We start from the raw sequence: 21,137 nt of genomic DNA, 5'->3' as shown, positions 1-21,137 counted from the left end.
TGAAGAGGAAAGGAGACAGGACTGTCCCCTGTGGAGCCCCATGTTGCTGACCACCCTTTCTGACACACAGTGTTGTAGGCGTACACACTGAGGTCTGCCCGTCAAGTAGTCGACAATCAAGGACACGGGAGGAGCCTCCACCTGCATCGCTGTCAACTTCTCACCCAGTAGATCTGGCCTAATGGTCTCAAAAGCAAAGGCATTTCAATGTATTACAGGCATTATTAAGGCCCTGTGTCCACTAATGCTGTATTTTGGAAGGGCAGCGCATCAAATGCTTCAGAGTGCTTCTCATCAGTGCTTACTTTTGCTAGGTCGAAAGTTGTCCATTTGCACGTCTGCATCCATTAGTAGTGACTGTTAAGCATTTAGTTTCCCTTTCATGACATTTAACAAAGGAACACTTAAAAATAAGTTGTGTCTGAGCATCAGGAAATTGTGCCTCGAAAAAACAAATGTGGTTAGTTTCTCCTCTGTACTGACCCAGAGGTCAATAACTGCTGAAAAGTTTGATATCAGAAGTCCCACCCCCTCTGGTTTTTCCTGTGGAAGTGACACTAACTAAGGCAGCGATGTTCCAACAGTTGAACAAAAACAGCTGACACCAAGGATGTTTTTTGCGCTTATGACACAGCGCTAAAAACAATGAACTGCATTGGTTTTATTTTGAAAATAGGCGCTGCCTGTAGAAAAAGCTTTTAATGGACACAGGTCCTATATGTTTCAAGTTATAAAAGCTCTAATTTTTTTTATTGAATTCAAACCACAGCTATCTTTCCATAGTGGGTAAATCAGGAAGAAACTACAGACAAAAGAGTCTGTGAAAACTGAAAAACAACATAAATGTGAATCGAAAAGAAGAATGATGGGTGTCTCTATATCTGTCTCTCTAACATACACACACACACACACACACACACACACACACACACACACACACACACACACACACACACGCACACACGTATGCATGCACACAGTGATTGAATGACCCCTCCAGGCTTGTGTCTGGTGGAGATAATAAAAGATAATATCTTCCTTTACAGATTGCATCCATTGAGTGCTACTGAAAACCACCATGCCGACTAGAAAAGCTGTTGTATCATTAAAGTTATTTGGCCAAATTCTGAGAAGAAAACAGAATATGTTTGTTGTTTGTCCTCATATTACACCACTGATGCAGGTTAATGGAAATGACCCTTTGTGATAACAGATCACACTGTGAAGCAAGCAATCATTCTCCTGTTTGCCTCTCAAACAGCGATTTTCACTCACCGACAGGCCAAAGAAAAATACTCCAAAAAGTGCATATCACAGTTATATCTGTAACAAAAACAGTCGTCATAGATTCCTATTTTTTAAGAGGAACACATCTGTACGATTGAAGTGTTACAAAACAGTTCACATTTAGGTTTGTGCTCCCTGTCTCCCTTTGTTGCCTGCGCCATGTTGAAGTGGTGCATATTTATTTTCAAGCCTTTCATCATCATCTGTTGTGTTTACCTTGCCTGTTTTGTCCAAATGGATTTGTTGGCAGCGCAGAGCAAATTGCTGTCAGACCTGCCCTCGTCAAATTGCATGCAGAGATCCCAACCTGCTAAATGGGGCAGACTGTGCAGCATCCAGTTGCTCAAACGGAAGCACGTTGAAAAGGCATGGTTGACGGTGCATTTTGGAAGAAGTTTACGGATGCAACAATGGAGCACCAGCTGTGAAAATGAACCACAGGTGACACAAAGCCTCTGCATCGACTCACTCCAAGGTGATTTATTGTTCAACTAGTCAGAGGAGGATTAACACCACTATTTTGTCTTCCAACTTTCCTGCCTCTCTCTCTCTCTCTCTCTCTCCCTCTCTCTCTCTCTCTCTCTCCTCTCTCTCTCTCTCTCTCTCTCTCTCTCTCTCTCTGCCTGTGAGTAAGCCCTTTAAAGACTCTTAACTGCAGAAGAGCTGATGCTCATGCTGGCAGTAGTTACCATGGCAACAAATGACTGAGGGCTACGTGTTGCCCGTTGTTGTATGGAAAGCTGTCAGAAATGGATAAATAAAACAACACGGGGGAGGGAAAGTTTTGATTTCTGTCTTTCAGATTTGTAGCACCATGTGACAGCTCTGTAATCATGTGACTTTGATTCATTGCAAACAGAATTTATCAGTCAGACATATAAAAAAAAAACAGGCAGTCCTGTGTCAAATATGAACAAGCTGATAGTGCTACTGTTAATGTTCACGCCAACATAATTATATTTTCCTTTTTTATTTCAGTGTGGTTTCTAGTTGCAGATTGATGTTTGACAAGCTGATTAATTGTCCTCTTTCATCTGATCATTAACAGTAATGAATTATTCCAGATAATTAAATCAATCTTTAGCCATATATGGTATCTGCTTCCTGAGACAGCCAGACAGAACCGGCAACAGAGGATGGGTTGACAAAAAAAATAATAATAGTAAAAAAAAGAAAGAAAAAAGACTCACTGCTGATTAAATATTGAACTAAACAAAAGGGCAGATGGGTCTTTAGAATTAATTACCCCTCTCAGTATAAATATGAACATCAGGAGCGACTTACGACCAGTCAAAGCTCTGTGCTGGAGTCTATGCAGTATTAATGACCAGCAGCAAAAGCACCTCACCTCTTAAAATGGAACATGCTCACTGGCTTCTGATTCAAGGTGCACAGTATCGCTGTCAAGGATGCTATCTTAACAGACCAGGAGAAGGCTGAGTAAAGAACAACATGTGTGGAGGATTAACAATGAGGAGGTACGACAGTAGCTAGAGCAGGTAACCAGGAGATAATTAGAAATGATGTGAAGGAAAGGAGCCACAGGTTGGAATCAAATCCGGACCATCCATGTGAGAACCATTTACAGGGCATGAGACTCAACCACTGGCCAAACCTGCACCCCAACAATTTCTTTTAGCTATTTTGGCAGCACAGCTGTTGGAATAATGATGTCTATTCACCGGTTGGTTGGTATGTCAATTTGATCCAGACTTATATCTCAACATCTACAACATGGATCATTGTAAAATTGTGCTCAGGCCTTCATGTATGGTACCAGAAACTGCTAGTTGTATTACATACGATGTTCTTGTTAAGTTGATTCTAATAAGATCAATGTCTCAATTTAAGGAACTCAATAAGTAAGTTTGCTTGGAAGATATATTTGCTCTTTACAAACGATTCAGGTCTTATTTTTTGTGTTTAATATCCTATAATAAGATGTTTATCTGGATTTGTAAGGCAAATGTGGCTTATATAAAGTTTAATTACATATTTTGACTTGAAATAAAACAAGAACAACAGCTGAGATTTGAGTATTAATAATAATAATAACTTGTAGTTATATAGCGCCTTTCAGGAAACCCAAGGTCCCTTCACAGGGTCAGGTAGGGGGTGGTAGGAGGGGATATCTAATGGGGAAAGGCCTTGAGGAAAAGGTGCGTTTCGACTGCTTTCTTAAAAGTGTCCAGGGTTGGGGCGCTGCGGATGTCAGGAGGGAGAGAGTTCCACAGAGTGGGTGCTGCCACACTGAATGCTCTGTCTCCAAAGGTCCGCAGCTTAGTCCGGGGGATGGAGAGGAGACCCAGGTCCAAGTATTGAGTGTATAAATGATAAACAGATCGTCACATGGTGTAAGGAATGTTAGCTTGTTTACAGTAGCGTTTAATTCAGAGCACTGATTATTACTGCTGATTAAGTATGGCTAATTTCAGATATTTCGTGTTGTTTCAAACCTTTAAATGTCCTGTTTAATATTCACACAATTCAAACATGGATAAATTCTGCCTTCAAATGAAACTTGTGAAGTTATGTCAAGAAGTTGTGTGCATGAAATGCTTGGAGTTCAAGTGGTAACCTAATGGGAACACTTGTTAGGTAATGTCAACATGGTCACCTAAAGATTAATCATTGTCCTCCTTGCTTTCTATGTGACAATACTAAAGTTATTTCTTATTTCTGATGAAATGTGGCTAACGTTAATCAAACTACGTTGTACAAGCTGCGATCTTGCTAACTTTAGCTAACTTAGCTCCTTTAACTACACACATGTCACAACTCGTGAACCTTGAGGTTTCTGAAAAATGTAACTAATGATGTTGTGAATACAATAAGGGGCGTTCATAGGGTCTCTTCTCATGAACATGGTAAACAAGACCCCATTTGAAGGAACCATTAAACAATGATTGTGTGTAGATGTATACATGGATGTAGAGTTCATGCTTAAACAGAGGCATACAATTAAACTATTGGGGAAACACTGAGATGTTTATAATGCATATTCAGTGTATTTCTCTTCAAATACTCTTTAGCTCCTTATTCTGTTTTACCAATATGTTATTTGTGGTTCCCTTTACCTCTTAAAAACACTATCCAAAAAACTCAGTGGTATTGACATGAGAACTCCACAGTTCTCAAGTTTGGGAACATGCAATAATGAAATAAAGTTAAGAGATGATATCTTTGTTTTTTCAGTTTCTGGCACTATTATGTGAACACTAAACACTAAGAACCCTAAAGTCCTTGGTAGGTACAATACACACCTAGAGAACACCAAAAATCACTTTTTTAAAATATTTTGGGTTCATGGCTGAACTTGTTGAAAGTCACTGATAATTGCCCCTTTTACTGTTGTTTTTTTATGTAACTGCAGTGGTGGAGGTGGCAGGGAGAGATGAGCTGTGTAATATTAGAGAATGGGAGTGGGCAGAAGAGCTCTCAGTCACAGGAAATAAAGGAAGGAAAAAAAGTATTTGTGGACAGAATGGATATTGACAATTACTGGAAAAATGAAGCAGGAAGAAAACTAAACAAAGATGGTGCGTATGTGTGACAACAGCACAAAGAAAGCAATAATCCCAGTGTGTCAGTTTCTACTTACTGTACATGAGAGCAAGCACATGCACCTCCCACGCATCACACACTCTTCACTACACTCACACCTTTCCACACTTGCACCCACACGAACACACACACTACTTCATGGAGATAGGTTATAAAAACGCTCCCTTTCCACACACACACACACACACACACACACACACACACACACACACACACACACACACACACACACACACACACACACACACAGTCCCTCACAGCTACCTACCTCATGCCCCTGTGGCTCAGCTGGCATCACTCGTGCTCTGTGAGCTGTTACAAAACAAAAGGTCTTCAGACCTCCATCTCCAAACATTACTCACCGCTCTTACTGGGAGGATGCTGTGTGTACATGAAGTGGGCCGCTCTATTCAATATTTCTGGCAATAGGAAGGAGATGTGGGCCATTTCTGTCTCCTGGACGATACGTAATCTGAACAGGAGACGACCACCTACTGAGGACACATGGAGTATTACGGTGGCAGTGAATACAGTCATTGTGAAACTGTCTGTTATAAACACTCCCTGTTGCTTTTGTGTGAATCCTTGGATGTTTTTTTTCCTTCTTTCAATTGGCTGAAGGCTGCTGGAACCACGTTGAAAGCCAAGGTGATCTTTTACATAATTTCACTTCATATTTTATGTAACAGGTCATCGAGGTAGATCAGAGTTTTTATGGTTGTTCATCCAGCTCATATTAAAACAGCCATTAAAAAGTCAACCACATATCATTTTATGTGACGTTTAAAAGTAGGAAATAAAGGAAGGAAAACATTCTGAATGCAAAGTGTGTTTTGATGTTTAAAAATCACAAATGTAATTTTAATACTTTATCTGATCGGAGAAGCTCCGTTACTTTGAGTGTGTGTGAGATTGTGTGTGTTCTTGTGGATTGAGAGAATTTTTTTCCACTCACACACCTCTGACTCATCTTTGTGTTGAATGTCCAAGATTTCCATTCTGTATTGTTGGTCAGAAATGTCATATGTTGAACAAATAAGAGTAAAATTGTGTGTGACTGTGTGCCATATTAAATGAGCAATTTATTCTGTTTTATTTAATTATAGTAATTTTGGCAATTGTAGACTGCCAGTTTGATTGACAAATTATTTCCTGAATTTTGTAGCCTCTTTTTTTGCTTTAAGAAGTTAGGGTAGCAAGAGTTAGCTGTATGTAATCTTTAAAGATACATTTTGTCTGTGCAAGTTCACTGAAATCAGTATACTGTGATCAAAAGTTGAGAGACATTATAACATGAAAACACTGGAAGTAAGGGTATGAATTTGTGTCATAAATCATAATCATATCATAAGTGAAATGACACATGATTCTTCCCCACAAAAAATCTAGGAGAGAAAAATGAAGAGAAGAGGAATTGATAGGTATCTCAAAGAAGGACATTAAGAGTGAACCTTCAAAACGCACAACATTCAAGAGTTTGGAGTTCCTCCAGGTCAAATTACAACACAATAAAACAAAGGGCCTGTGCTCACTAACACCATATTGTTTTTTTTTCACTGGCAAAACTAAATGTAGTTCAGTATCTTCCTTACTCAGCGTCCTCAGCACAAAACTCCCCCAGCATCTGCTGTTTTTTGTACCTGCACTTACACTGCTCCCAGTTGAATACTTTTTTGACTGTAAAATTAAGAAGGGGTGGGACATCTGATGTCAACGGTGTTAACAACAGTGACATCTGGCATACTCATAAGGAGTAGAAACTAACTACACTCCTGTTTGTTAAAGAAGTAAAATATTGATTCAGTACAGACTTGAACACAGAGATAGTTATAGTACTCATACTGTGCTTTTGAAGAATACTATCCATATGGTGGAATGAAAAGCCCTACAAAAGTAAGTTCATCCAAGCAGCCCTGTGTTGATGAGGATAGGCCTTCTGTCACGTATGAAGAAAGGAGGGGGAGGACCAAGGTGCAGATTCAAAATAAGAAGGATTTAATAAACTTAGACAGAGATAAAACAAAAAATTCTTCAAACAACAAAAACTTGAGAAACACGGGAAACACTAGAACCTGGGACACAACACTGAAGACCACAGACAAACACACGTCACAAGCAAAGAAGTACAATGAATAAGCATAGAAGGGAGGAAACATAGAGACTAAATAGACACACTGGGTAACGATTAAGGACTCAGGTGAGGACAACAAGACACAGGTGAAGAAAATCACAAAAGCAGGAAACACAGGCAGTAACACAAAACTTAATACAAGAATATTCTACAAAATAAAACACTTAAAAACTAACTCAAGACCACCGGAAAACACAGGTAGCAACAAGACAAAACACTAAACACACAAGAAAGGCAACAGATAAAACACAAAACATGAATCAAAGAAACACACAAAGTGAAACCAGAAATAAAAGCCATGACACCACAAAGAAAACACAAAACAAAAGCAACCCATGACACCTGCTACCTTTCAGTCTGATGGTTCTGGGTTCAATTCCCACAAAGGGCTTCCAATGTGAGATGAAAATGAAACAGTTTCGTCAGAATGTGGTAGAGCTGCTTATACAACTACAACAAATTGGTGTAATCAAAAGACCAAAGCAAAAAATGCTGTTAGGCAGCTCTGTGGTATGATGGATATGAATGCTGCCATACAACTTGATGGTTTTGGGTTCAAATCCCACTAGGCGCTTCAAATGTGAGATGGACAAGAAACATTTTAGTTCAAACTATCCTTTGGAAGTACAATATCCAAATTGTGGAATGAAGAGACCTAAAAAAGAGAGCTCATCGAAGCAGCCCTGTGGTGTTGAGGGTATACATGCTACCGTTCAATCTGATGGTGTGAGGTGGTGCTCTCGCCCTTCTCAGGGGAAAGTGTTTACATGGGAAAAGTAATCTGATTACGTGTCATTTTAATACTCCATGGGAAGTCTACCTGAACACATCAAATTTAATTAAGTACGTACTTGAAATACATACTTGAGGTACATACTTAAGTACAAACAGAAAGTACAAAATTAAAGCACATACCTGAAGTACATTTTGAACAAGTACATACAGATTGAAAGGTAGGCCCATACTAGTGTATACTTAACATCTAGAACTGCTGCCAATGTTAAGACACAATTGCACAGTCATTCTTTCATTTGGTTTTACATTTTTTTTGTAAATCCCATTAAATGAAGGCAAATATGAATAATACAGAGTATTTTAAACAGACTTTTTGTCATTACAAAGAAAGATGGAAGTTCCCTGTACAACTTTGGTTTTAAGGGCACAAGGCCCGTTCCTACAACTACCAGAAAGCTATAAACACAGGTGGGTTTTCTTCATGAATATTTTATGAACACCTTCCCTTTGAAACAGAAGTTTAAGTTAGTCAAGACAGTACCATTATGGAACCTGGAAAGATTACAGTGTCTTGTTTTGGAGCTGATGCTACTTAAATCTACACTGTATGTTGCCCTAGCCAGCTGTTCATGGAGGCTTTTTGTGTGGTGAATCACTCTGTGATCACAATTGGCTTACAAAACACAATGTTGCACTGTGACTGCACCGCAGAGTAAAGTCCATTGGGACTGATGGACTGATGTATTTTTAGGTTGCAGCAGATGTGCCAACTGCTAGCTAGCCAAGGGGTAATCTTGTTATTGAAGATTTCTGTAATGAACATTAAGATGTTAGATGATAATCTCTGCACATCTTTACACAAACCCAAACACATAATTCATAATCATGTGTTCAATATTTGGGACCAATATTATAGCTGAAAGAATTAAATGCTGGAAATGTGTTCGACATGTTTTATTACATTTCTAAGAATATATTCTTAGCCTCTCTGTTAAAATTTATTTTTATGATCCATAAATTATTTATATGTAAAAAACTTTCTAAATGTCTTTCACAGAATTTCATATATAGACCAAATAAAATTACTCTTTCTTAATGAGTAACTGGAAAGGTTTTTCAGATCATTGGTTTGATACTTGCTAAAGGCTCTGTGTTCCTGATAACAACGAATTTTAATCCCTCCATAAAAAAGTGAGCAGTCTTAGGGCAATAAATACAATATTATATTTTTCCAGAAAATTATCGAGCACATTATTTGGAAAACAAGAAAAACAGGCTTATTACAAAATAAAAATGTTGCACCGTGTCTCCCATTATTCATTACACTGAATTATCAGGATCTCATAGTTTAGCAGTCGTGGTAGTTCCTGTGCTGGTCATTTAGGCTGTCTATTTAACACTTCTGTGGGGGAGGTAGAAGTATGGCAGCAGTAGATTTCCTGTTTTATAAATTATATTTCACACTTACTCTAACTTCACTGAAATGAGTTTTCACAATATGAGACCCTTAAAGTAATTCTAGGTAAGGTTTTATGACATGCCTTATCATGAAATGCTGTGTGATGTTGTACACAGGAGGATACTGTAGATGTGTCAGCAGCTATGGCCTGAAGAGGGAATTACAGGCTGTATAACAGAAGGTCCAAGCAGCGCTCAATATGTCTTTGTCTCATGTTTGGCTAATTGCAGCATGGTGCCGGTGTCAGCCCTTTGGCAAGCTAACACATTCAGGAACACAGGCTCAGGCACAGTTAAAAACAGACATCCCCATTAACACACATGAACATACATGACATGATGCAGACTAAAAAAGCATAATCTTACAATTTGTTTTTTTACACCAATAAGAGATTTATATACGTAGATAGCAAATGCTCTAAGTTTGTGTAAGCAGAAACAATTGATTTAATAAGGACACAGCAGTATCTTCAATAAATCTTCCTTTACTGTAATGTCTTCGTCATACTTATGAAACAACTTTTTCATCTCTTATTACTGTGACTCCTCGATGAGTCAAACAAGGTGAAAAAGGCCACAGTGTAACATCTTCAGAGCCGTTCAAAATCAAGCCTCTTCAATCACAGACTTCATCAGTGTACGTGTTGATGTGGGAGGAAGTCGGTATAAAAAAAAATCTCTTTATTCCCTGCTAGAACGTTTTTTGTCCACGATATACAACCCACTCCTCCCGAGGTGAGACCTGTGTATGGGGTCACAGGGGAAATTATGTCTTTTTATTTATTAGCCTATGTTGTTTTATTGTGTTAGCTTTCCGGTTGGAACATTTATTTTTCCTTAGTGGAGCTTAATGAGCTGCCTGGTACTTTAGCTTGGTCCACACAGGACCCAATTAATTCAACATAAGGACCATCACTCTTCTTCCCTCTCACTTTGGTGTTTTGTGTCTCCTACTCCTGCGGAACAGAGGGACATGAAGAGAAGGATGGTCGTATTTATTCTTCTATTTCCAGTTCATTGTAGGTTAAGTATGTCGGAGCTAAGTTGTGTTTGTGTGGGGGCAGAGCTAGATGACTTCCTCTTCAGATAAAAAATAAGGACAGACATTTGGGGTTATTTAACTGGCATTACTAGTAAAGTAAACTTTCTGTGAGAAATAAGGAAAACACATTTATAATGCCTGAAATGTATATTTCCTTAATAGGATGATGAAAAAATAAAGAAACAAGTTGTCAGATAGTTGTGGTGGTATGCTTGATGATAGAGGACCAATCTCTTGAACTGCAGATGTTATCTGTAACTCCAGTAACAGTGGTCTGCTTCTCAGCATTTCTAATTCATGCAGCAGTTAACGACAAACAATTTCTCTGTGTGTGTGTGTGTGTGTGTGTGTGTGTGTGTGTGTGTGTGTGTGTGGTTTTTATAGTGTGTGTTTTTCTGTGTGATGTTTACAGTACAATTAGAAACTTAACAAGTGACCTTTTGTAAAAACTAAAAGTGAGGAGAAACTCGCCCTTTTCAATTCATCTGCAAAAAAATCTGTCATTTTGTTCATTTGTTTCTATTGAGTCTCAGTTTCACTGTAAATAGCAAGTTACACAGAGGCTTTACTCAGGCTTACTTCAGTGATATGAACCCTGAAAAGACACTGACTTCCTGGTGATTCACTTACAATGAACAAGTCTTGAGTTTGCTGGAATATAAAGATTCAGTACTATCAGAAGTGAAAATGTCTGTCAAAATGAGGAGCAGAAAATAGCTTTTAAAATGCTTGTTTGTTAGATTGAGGTTAGAGTTGTCAGTTTTGATGCAAGAGTGATGAGTGAAGAATACTTTCTGCTTAAGGTAGAATTGTTGTTCTTTGGTTTTTGATTGTTAGCAACCACCGATGGGATTCTGCTTTTGCTCTCCATACTCATTATTTTTACGCTTAAACCAACGTATAAACCAAAGCTCCAAATCAGCTTGCCAAAAATGTGTAGATAGCTACTTTCCCCTTTAATTTCTACATTGATAGCTTTTCTGATTGTTATTAATCTGTGTACAGACTATTCCACCCAGAGCTCAGACTACATGTATCGATGGAAAATGTATCATCACAATGTACAACAACAAGTTGTGACTAGTTTTTACCTTCCGAGTCACTCACCTCTGCTTATAAGCACTAGAGCATGAGACAGATTGTTAGCAAGATAACTGGAAAGAAGAGTCATATTTGCATTTTCTTGCACAGAGAGGGGTGATCGTCATTACAGGCTCCTCTAGAAAACACCAGCAGCAACACAGTGATGCATGATTCACCATGCACAAGTTTGTTGGATGAAGTGATGAGAGGTGCATCATGCTAGCCACTAGTCATAGACAGAGCATCACTCAACTCACGCAAACACAGCTATGACAGCAGAGAGAATAGTAATGCCAGTAAAAGTCCCACAATGCAAGCAAAGCGGGAATACAAGGTCATTTAATTCACTGAGACACAGCAATGTAAGAAAAGGAACACTTTACATAGTGTGAGAAAAAAACAGAAGATCTGCCAGGTAAATAAAGATGACAAGATATCCGCAGAAGATAAAAGGAAAAACTTTCCCTTAATAAAATCTCAGCGCATTTCTAATATTGGACACATTTAATTAGTTCAAAATGAATTTGTCTCGTGTGTCTCATTGAATATAGAATGAAAAAAATTGTGATTTCATTATTTGAAAAGTGTTTTAGTAAGTTGTTCGTCATGACCTTAAAAATAATATTTGTCTCTTTTTTCTTAAATGGAGAATCTTCATCAGATGTCTGACAATCCCCGCCGTACTCCTCAAATCAGCTCAGACCATAAAACACCTCAGTAGAACTCTGCAGGCATCCAGATTGTTATGATGACATTGATCAGGAGTGGCTGCAGCAACAAAGAAATCAGACGGATGGGTTACAGTCCATTGCACAGGAGGTGAGAGCTGTGTCCAATATTCGCCCTCCGCCGGGACACTTGGGCCATCGTTGCGCACACTAGGTAACTGGACAGTGCTGTGTCTGTGCCCTGGCAACAGTCGGGAGGTCATTCAGTGGCAGTGGTCCTTCAACTGAGTCGCCGGCAAATGGAGAGGGAGGGGAGAGCACAAGAGATGAACAGTCATCACGCACGGATGGACACTGGGAGACACCAGCACTAACTGCGATGGCGCGCTGGAATGATCCAGACACAAGAAAATGCAGTGTTGCAAGGAGTTTATCTATAGGAGATATGGCATGTCTCCTTTTGTGGCTGGCTCCAAATCAGCCCTTAGGTCATCCAGCAGCTCAAAAATGGCATTGCTGGATAGACGATATGTCTCTACTATTTTTATTTCTGACAGTCCAAATATGTTGACACGCGCACAGAAGATTCTTTCTCCCATCATCTGTCATTGCACCTATGCCTCCTTCTCACCACAATGACCTCAGCCATTTGTGCATAACGCTGTGCCCCTTTGCACCTGCCTTTCAAACGTGCTAAATATAGACACAAAAACCCTGCCCGCTATCTGCTTCAGGTTTGATAAATCCCATTGCGTGTGTAAAATGATTACATTTGCATCTCCTCCTCCCAGTACTTTGCGTATTCTAATGATCTGCATATATTCTGCATATTCCTGAAGGCAAACACGCTAAATGGATAGCAAGTGCTATTTTGCTCATTCAACAGACGCAATCCTCGGTGCACCCAGTTAGTACATCTGCTTTGCTTGCGCTACCAAGTTTGCACGTTTTTACACAGACAAACCTTTAGTAGATTGGGCCCTCAGAGAAGATGACTAGAAGATGACTGAGATTTGATCTTGATTAGCTTCTTTTGTTAAGCATCCTTTTAGAATAACTTGATATAAAAGCAATACTGAGACAGTCCTTATAAAAAGTCCATGTCTTTGTTGAATCATGGTTTTTAAAGCTTTTGTTGCATAATGTTAGTGGAGATCCCTGTTATTGAGGTGCATGGAGATGCATTTTGATTAATTTTGCCTTGAAATGCAAAGTTAGAGCCAAGGCTTAGTGACGAGTTACACTAATATCTCATCTCTTTTGCTGATCCAAAGAATCATCCTAATGGGGATCCTGTTTTTGAGAACAGAACTGAATCGTGAATGTGACGTTAATTGCTACACACATGCCTGTTTACATTGTACCCCTAATATTGGATAAAAACTGCCAAACAACCCTGATTTTTTTGTAAAAAAGTATGGTAAAGGACAGGGCCCAAGTGAATATCAAACATGTTGGTGAGGATCTTATCATTTTCAAAACAGAAACATAGGACCAACACTTTTTGAAGGCCTCAGTAATTTTTTTTTAACAGCCCATTCACTTAGCAGTGTCCTTGGTCCTAATAGTTCTCACTCCGTTTATTTTTCAACTTGTCCCTGTTCATTCTTCTTTATTGAAAGGGAGAGTTTCTATTCACACGCACTTGCAAAACACATCTTCTATTGACGGTCGATTGATAAATCCATGTTTATTTTATCTCATTACTCTGCAATAATTGCAGTTTTATTGCGTCTGATTCTCTTGTGCATCCCCCCCAAATGAAATGAACTGCATTGAAGGTAGATTTCTAATTGTTACATGTCAGAGGAAGAACAAATGAATAACCGGAACAATCAAAACTTTTGCTCATAACAATTTCCCGTGGGGTTTCTGAGTTTTGTGGTGGGAGGCCAGACTTCATCCTACATGGCTTTTACTTACCAAGGGCATTGGAGCTTAACACCCACACACATCAGTCCAGCAGAGTGGAGAAGAAGGAGCCGCTGGGTTTCATACTGCAGTGCTGAGAGAGATGAGAGAGAGAGAGAGAGAGAGAGAGAGAGAGAGAGAGAGAGAGAGAGAGAGAGAGAGAGAGAGAGAGGTGTAGTCAAGCATTTAGTGCGTTTCTATTAATACATTTTTTTTTGATAGAGGCTTTTATGCTCACTCCATGCGCCCATACACTGCCCTCTGCAACCTCTTTTTCCCTAAATGGTTTTACCGGAAACTTACATTTTCTCCCGTTAGCTGGCAGCCACCAGCAGTCAAAATAGCACATTAGAGGAGAGCTTGTCTTTAGGTTGCTATAGCAACAGGGTGAGTCATTCTGCTGCAGTCAGTTTAGTCACACTCGCACCGACTGTATGTTTCTCTTTCTTCTCCATCTAGCTGTCCCTAGCTCCTTGCCCTCCACACACAGTTACTCTCTCACACACACCAGCACATATGATGCTCTTCTCTCAATGACATCATTTAGACAGTTTTGAGCTGAATTACAACAAAACAATAAAAAGATGGAGTAAAAGGAGTGTACGTGTACGTTTGAATGCATTTGTGTTGAGTGAAAGCGATAGAGCAGCCTGATAATAAGAGCAAGTGGAATGTCCCTGCTCTGGATCTGATTACTTATTTATGGATCAGGCTAATCAGTAAACCAACAGCTGAGAAGCACACTGTGAAGAGGGCGGTTGGTGTGTGAAGAAATGGGGGAGGCAAAAAGAGGAAGGGGGCACCTAACACTCCTTTTTCTCCCAAGAATGCTTGTTAGCTCTGGTTAAATGAGAAAAAAAATTGCAGAGAGGTGATTTTTTTTCCTGCTGGAATGCCTTTATAGGAAGTTCTTTCCTGTTTTTCTGTCACAGGACTTTACAAGTTTACAGCTGCATCCCCCATCATTAGCGATACGCCCCCCTGCTATTGAAATGAATCATCAAACGCCTCATTGTCACTTAGTTGTCACAATATTCAAATGAAGACATGTTATGTTGGAAAAAAAAAAAAAAAAGAGCTTTTACAGTTGAAGTTGAGGTGGGCTGCAGATGCTGCTCTGCTTTGCAGCTATTGCCAAAACTTTCCTTCCGTTATGCCTAAATTTGTTAATTTGAAAAGAAATGAGCAACATTTGATAATGTATTGTATAATGAAATACCTTAACAGTGTAAGTTCAGATATCAAGCAACTGGCCTCTTATAATGAATTGAAGGCTGAGGCTGATTACACAACTTCAGTGTGATTTCTATAACAGCTTGTCCGTGCACAGAAGTGAAAGCTTTATGTTAATAAGATAGGATTGTGCAATAAGGCGTACAGGAATGCTATGCTTTATTCTGCTTCAAAACAGCTGCTCACACAATGCTCTTATTACCGCAGATTATGCCTAGAGTGAGAATTACAACATGATATCTTTTACCTGCCATTAACTCATAGCACAGAAACTGCTCTTTTTTATTCAACAGACTTGAAAATGATGAGCTGTCCCTGAAATGTACTTCACTGCCATCAACAACACAGGGAGAAAATGTATACATGCAGTATGAGCTCTTTAGGAATCTTTAGGAATCTTCTTTTTTTCTCATCAGCCTTATCAAGGCTGTCAAACACTAACATCCTCATGGGTTTGAAATAAGGTATGTAAATACAAAATGTGTTTATATAGTCATGGCAGCAAGGATTCTACTCTTAAAGGCAAATATATGCCTGTCCTACACCATTTCAAAGATTCTTTCATCAAGCAGTCTTTCAAGTGCAAATGCCTAAGTTCCGCTCTACTTATGTCTGTAGGCAATAAGGATGAGGATTTAATCAGTGCTGCTAATGTGACTGGTTTATTTATGTGTTTGATTTCAGAAAGCGTTGTTGTGGTTTGTATTAATTAAAAAAACTATGATGCATAAAGCCTTTTTTGGAATTGCTCAGCCCTGATTGAAACTAACAAGCAAATAATAAGCAAAAAGTGCAACATTTTTATGCTAATTCTGGTGATCATGCTAAACAAAACTTGCTAAACATTGCCAGCATGCTAGTAAGTTGTTTCCAGTATGAAGCTCAAATCAGTCTATGCAGCTTGCATTCAGTCTTTGGTTTTGTTTCTTTTTTGTTGAACCAGCACACATACGTATGTTCTTTTGGCATTTTTGGGACAGAGGAAACAAGTTAAAAACAACCCTAGACATTTCATCCCCATTGATGCATATACGGAGCATTTTTGTGCTTTGCCTTGCTATGCATTCAGGTAATATAGAAAGTGAAGCTTTGGCTATTTTATAACTCCAAATTTGGACCTGAAGTTGCACAGCTCTTTCTTGCAAGCACACATTTATTTACAATTTAGCAACAATGTAATTTTTTTCTATCAATGTGTGAGCACACATTTCACTTACCAATGAAACGCTAACAATCCCTCAGGTTGACAAAGTCTAGTGTAACAGTTTCTTGTGTCAGTTTGAAGCTGACACTCAGATTTATAAGAAGTTCAATGACTCTTGTGGTTGTGTTTGATATGTCTCCTCTTGCTCTTCCTCCTCTGCTCTGTTAATGGGGAAAACACAGCACTGCAGGTTATACTACCTTTGTCATCATTACATATACATCTACAATTAAACCTCTGAAAATGAACCCTTTGACATATATCAGCATGGGAAAATGACTGAAAATATGTTCGAGATGTTTTTATTTCAAGTGTTTGTTTACAAAAGTTTGACCCATGTCCCATCTGTTAACATGGAAAAGGAAGAGTTAATGACTTATGCTGCAGCCAGTCAGTAGGGGGAGCTCAAAATGATTTGGCTTCACTTTTGAGGTGCTGTCATGCTGTAAATCTTATTTTAAAGTCAATTTGACAAATCTCAAGTTAGAGTAGAGCCTCAAGTCCTAAGAGTTTGAGTCTCAGTTCAATGGCACTTATGGCCCGTAGATTCACCAACTCACACCACATTCATACACTGATAGTTGAGGCTACTACTATCAGTATTGGACCATTAGTATGAACTTATTCCATTCAGCTGACTTTGTCACTGGAAGCTATTTGGGATTCAGTGTCATGCCCATGTACATTTCTGTATGCGACTTTGGGAGAAGGGATCAATCTGCCAATCTTCCACTGAGCCACAGCTGCCCCAGTATATTCACTGAATGAACCTTGACTGACTGTATGGGACTTTCTGGGTGCGTAAAAAACACATTTCATTCATTAAACATTAGTTTCTGATCTCGTGACCGTCTTTTTAATAATGCAGCCATGGGACAAGGAACCATGACAATTACGTTAAAGTGGGCTGGCTGTGGCTCAGTGGTCGGGTCGGTCACCTCTCAATCAGAAAGTTAGGGGCTTGATCCAGGTCCCACATGCCGAGATGCCCTTCTGCCAGACTCTCAACCTCAAACTGCAAATTTTGGCTGTACCAGCGATGTGCGAATGCGATGCAGCTGAAAATAACTCTTCAAGATCAGTTAGAATGAAACAAAACAGGAAAACTGAACAAGAAACTGTATTTATTTGGGGTCATGTAAAGGCAACATGTAGCTGTTCTGTAGCGTCACACTGTGGGTCATTCCTTTCAAACTGTCTCACACTGTTTTAAAATTGTCATTTGATCGTTTTTTAATATAAAAAGTATTGCTTTTAAAACATGGGAAGTTCTTAATTTCTTGTTATGAGGTTCTTCAGCAACTACAACTTCCACGCATTTCACTTATTTCCTCTTGCCCAGTGTGACCTCCACAAGTACTGATATTTTAATGAAAATAATTTGAGTCATAAAACCTGCAGTCAATTCCCTGTGGTAGTGTTCATATTCTGTATTGGAGCCATGTCTCAAGTTTGTGAGTCACTCTTCTTGAATTTACCACAGCGCCGACCCTTGACTTTCCCCAGGTGGTTTGAGCGAGGACTGAAGCAAGTGACATCATCAGCGTGGCTGTCTGAAAAAGTCTCAGGAGTGTGTTTGGCATGTTAACAAAAGTGAATCTCTCTGCAAGATCAGAAAAAGTTCCAGACAAAGTCGTTCTCACCTTCAGCTGTTATCTGTTATCTGTTGTGGCACACAGGGAGCGTGAGGAAAGCCCTCCAACATTCACACCGTTTCATGTAAAACGTCTGTTATTACCTGGGAGTGAACTGTGTTTAACACAAAAGTGGGAATGAAATTGAGTTTCTGAAAGCCTGAGCAGCATCTTTCTACAAGCTTTAATGAAACGCACGACTATAGTTAAAGAGGTTTTACAGGCTGCTTCATTAATAAATGATAACTCTCCAGTTGGAGGATTAATGTCTGCATATGTGTGGGTGTGTTTCTGTCCTTCAGCCCATCATAAAGAGTAGCTGCTGTAACAAATAGCCCAGAAGCTTCAGCCTGCATGTAATAACAAAGCTAAGCATCGGAGAGTTCTGCTCCGTCCCCAGAGAGGCGGATGGAAGGTGGGGGCGCACACACAATGAAGAGCTGGAGATGACGCAGCCAAGGATGGGAAAGAAAGGGAGGGAGGGAGGGAGGGATGTATGGAGCAGAATTCTGAACGAGGAGAGGATGAAGAAAAGGAGGACATGGAGGAGGAGGTGGAGAGATGGAGCGTGGGCAGACTGCGTGGGAAGGAGATGCAGCATAATCAGCTTTTCAGGGTTTTCTCCTTCTCCATTTTTCTCTTTCTTCTACTCTCATAATTTTTTCCCTTAACATAACAAGCCTGCTCATCTTTTTGAGCACTATCTAAGCTTGGTTAATTGTCTTTCTCCTCTTGTATCAGTCTTATTTTCACTCTTTTCTTTCTGTCCCTCCTACTTTAATCACTTCTTCACACATCTTCTATGTCTGAAGGCACACACACTTCTAGCTAACAGTCTTCCATATGCTCCTATTTTATATCACAAGTAAAATATTAAATATAAACTGTGAATTGTTTCCTTGAGATTTCACAACAAAAACACCAGTGTAGTAGTAAACGCCTTTTAAAGCTAAATCCTGGATTCACACAGTTAAGGCCTACTCCAAAAACATTACTTCACACTTATCAGCTTTTGGCATCACATTTGTTTAGCCTTGTGTAATAAGTGCGAAACAGAGAAACCACCCTAATCGTGAGCAGAGAGATACCCGATGAGTCATCGGCATCTCTCGCACATTCTAAAACGTCGCCTGGAGCTGCTCTGTTGAAAGGAAAACCTGCTGAGGGAGGGGTGGAAGAGGAGGGGAATGTGTGGGTGGAGGGGGGGAACAGAGGAGCAGGTGATGGTGGGGAAGCAACTAGGAGGGAGGGGGGTTTTCCCTTTCAGAGACATCCTCGACTACGTCTGATGTTGGATGCAGAGCAGGAGGGGGAGGTGGAGGTGGAGGAGAGGTGGAGGGGATTGCAGAGGAGAATGTGTGTTCATTCATGTGTGTTACAAGTTTGGTTGCAATGTGTGTGTGTGTGTGTGTGTGTGTGTGTGTGTGTGTGTGTGTGTGTGTGGGTGGGTGCATAGCTCACGAACAGAGCACTGTCGCCATCACCATTTGTGGTTTGAGACAGAATGAGTAACAGTTTTGAATGGAGCAGTCTGAATAAGTTACTCTGTTTACTTATTGGTGTGATGTAACAGACGAAGCATACTAACACCTGAGCTGATGGCATTTTGTTGTTGATGGATTGTCTGTCTGGCTATAAATCTAAAGTCTGCTCAAATAAAAAACAGCAATGCAGACACAAAGTGGTAGAATAGAAAAATAAGTCAATGTGTAGGACATTTTTTAAAGGGGCCATACTCCGCACAATGGGTCACGACATCAATCCCCTCGGCAGCAGTTCTCTGTATCAGGAGGAATCAAGAGCCTGAGTCGTGACTTGCTTGCTACTTCTGTATCTTAACACAGCCTTCTATTTCCAATCAATCTGCTCACTGCTGCAATGAAATGTTTCCAGAAGTATAAGCTTTATTATACCAGACAAATTGGTGTCCATTAAAAGTTTAGGAACCGAATGAATCTACAAGCTCTACAGCTTTTCCATCACACTTTTCATTCAGGATGATTTGTAGCCGACCCGATTTAGGTCTGGCCAATCACAACTATTAAACATACAGTATGTGGGGTGGATAAGGCACTGTAGAGCATTATTCATGAACAACCTGATGGCGCTGCTGATATGAAACATTCTGAATCTGATATCCTATCAGAATTAGATTAACTAAATGGTAGCTCTGTAAATGGTTAGTGTTTGATACCAATTCATGTCACAGAAAACATGAATGACATTGAACTAATTCACAATGAAATGAACGTTTGAACTGGTTGGCTGGCTTTGTAGCCTTTTTAAAACTAAAAAGGCCACAAGAGGTCAGTTTGACTGTATTTGTGTTGTCTGTTATGATAAATACCCAATAGAGAGAATGATGTGTTAATTGTTTAACAATATACTATATATTTTTGAAATTATACATATATTTATATGATATGATATTTTCCTCAGTGAGTCATTTTTATCTGCTTCTTATTCAGATTGTCGGTCAGCGCTGTCAGGCTTCCTCAGCAGTCATCTCTCTCTTTGAGCTTCTCTTTGCCATAATTACCAAAATAGAGATGTCTATTTTTTCTCAGTTTTAATCCCAAACTTTTTAAAAAGCTTTGCACACTACATTGATAGTTGCCAAGCAACCCAGAGGCATATACAGTGGTGGAGCCAGACAGTTTTGACCTGGGTGGCTAAACTGGGGCACTGACTGTTGAGGGGTGGCCAGGCGTGGAAAACATTAGGGGCTTAACCCAAACCTAGTAGGGTCACCTCCATAATCACATCTACTTTAACTTCTTTTTATAAAATAATTTAACAAATATTACTTTTTTTTTAGATTTCAATAACATTAAAAATGTAACTCGACAGAGTATCAGCATTTCAATCTGCTGAACTAAACTCTTTCTGGACTCAAAATGAAGATGATTGTCCAAAGTCAAAGCATCAACAAAAACAATATTCAAATGCAAAGAAACAGCTTGATGAAACACAACAACACAATAGCTGATTTCAATACAAGTAATGCCTCTGACATGGCAAATAGCCAAATCATGTTTAAGAATTTCAGGGTGGCCACTGGGGTGGCCAATCAGTTTTCAGAGGTGGCCATGGTCACCCCTGGCCACCCCCTGGCACCGCCATTGGGCATATATGCCCTGCATGAAAATGTAACAATCTAATCACGTCATTATGACTGCCTGTGGCT

General features: G+C 39.5%; 1 long non-coding RNA gene across 1 annotated transcript; it reads right to left on the bottom strand.

The window, feature by feature from the left end:
* Window positions 1-11,591: 11,591 nt before the first annotated feature.
* Window positions 11,592-14,396, bottom strand: LOC117805918. The gene is made up of 3 exons (XR_004629560.1): window positions 14,183-14,396; window positions 13,892-13,973; window positions 11,592-12,252 (listed from the first exon to the last, which is right to left on the bottom strand). It is a non-coding gene; the product is annotated as an uncharacterized LOC117805918 (long non-coding RNA).
* Window positions 14,397-21,137: the final 6,741 nt, after the last annotated feature.

This window comes from Notolabrus celidotus, chromosome 2 (genome assembly GCF_009762535.1).
Source record: "Notolabrus celidotus isolate fNotCel1 chromosome 2, fNotCel1.pri, whole genome shotgun sequence".
Classification (NCBI taxonomy): Eukaryota; Metazoa; Chordata; class Actinopteri; order Labriformes; family Labridae; genus Notolabrus; species Notolabrus celidotus.
This window is presented reverse-complemented; position numbering and strand designations above follow the sequence as displayed.